The sequence below is a fragment of the Palaemon carinicauda genome, chromosome 42 (genome assembly GCF_036898095.1).
Source record: "Palaemon carinicauda isolate YSFRI2023 chromosome 42, ASM3689809v2, whole genome shotgun sequence".
In the NCBI taxonomy this organism is placed as follows: Eukaryota; Metazoa; Arthropoda; class Malacostraca; order Decapoda; family Palaemonidae; genus Palaemon; species Palaemon carinicauda.
Genome location: NC_090766.1, coordinates 12492954 through 12494597, shown reverse-complemented (window position 1 = coordinate 12494597; position 1644 = coordinate 12492954).

The window sequence follows — 1644 nt, the reverse complement described above, 5'->3', positions numbered from 1 at the left end:
TTCCTTTCAATTAAAGATAATGATTTGATAAAACAGTCAATTTTCTTTATATGTAAATATATATATATATATATATATATATATATTATACATGTATGTTTGTATGTATGTATATATATACTGTATATATATATATATGTATATATGTATGTATGTATGCATGTATATATATATAATATATATATATATATATATATATATAATATTGTTTTTATTATAACTTACTAAGTTACAACCCTAGTTGGAAAAGCAGAATACTATAAGCCCAGGGGCTCTAACGGGGAAAATAGCCCAGTGAGGAAAGGAAACAAGGAAAAATTAAATATTTTAAGAACAGCAACATTAAAATAAATATCTCCTATATAAACTATAAAAACTTTAATAAAACAAGAAGAGAAATAAGATAGAATAGTGTGCCCGAGTGTACCCTCAAGCAAGGGAACTCTAATCCAAGACAGTGGAAAGCCATGGTACAGAGGCTATGGCACTATCCAAGACTAGATAATAACGGTATGATTTTGGAGTGTCCTTCTCCTAGAAGAGCTGCTTACCATAGCTAAAGGTCAATTATGATGTCTTAGAGGGATCTGAAATGTAGGAAGATGTCTTCGTTTATTAAATTAGTTTCAACCATTGGTATAAAGCAAGTATGTGTCGATATATCATTAAGTACATATGCACTGCAGGACAAAGTCCTCAGATATCCACTTATGTCTGGATTTTGACCAATATTCATCACCATACTGGTTACTGCCTATTGGTAATGGTGTGAGAGACTTTGGTCTGATCTCCCACAGCAAACCAAACTAGTATGGGTGGCTTTGACTAGTACAACTTTGCTGATCATGGTGATATACAAACCCTTTCATCACGTTAAGGTATCCCCACTCAGAAAGAAATATGTATATATATATATATATATATATATATATATTAACGTGGTGAAAGAGAATGTGTATCGCCATGATCAGCGAAGCTGTTCTAGAAAGGCCACCCATACTAGGTTGGTTTGCTGTAAACGATCAGATTAAAGTCTCCCACCGTCACCAATCGGCAATGGCCAGCGTGGTGATGAAATAGCCAAACCCCAGTGATGAATAAGGACATGCCGGAAGCCTTTGTCCTGCAAAGGACTAAGAACGGCTGGATTTGTTGTTGTTGTGTCTAGATGTATATTCTCTCTCTCTCTCTCTCTCTCTCTCTCTCTCTCTCTCTCTCTCTCTCTCTCTGTGATAATAGTCCAATGATGATTTTATGACCAATGAATACTGCTTTATAACACGTCGCTACCTTCATAACTAGATAAATTTAATCTAGAATCCGGTCGTCCATTTTTCAAGACCTGTTGATTCAAGATCTTTATATTTTATTGGATTTAAGCTTCCAAGTTCTCTAAGTTTTTTTTAAAAGTTATTCTTCTAATTTCTCTATTCCTTATTTAATTTATTTTTTCCATTTTCTCTCTTTATTCATTGTTTGTATATGAAAAATTAATTTTAATGTTATTGCTGTTCTTAAAATATTTTATTTTAATTGTTCATTACTTCTTTCATAGTTTATTTATTATTTTACTTGTTCATTACTTCCCCTATAGCTTATGCATTTTCTTGTTACTTTTCCTCATTAGGCTATTCTTTTCTTGTT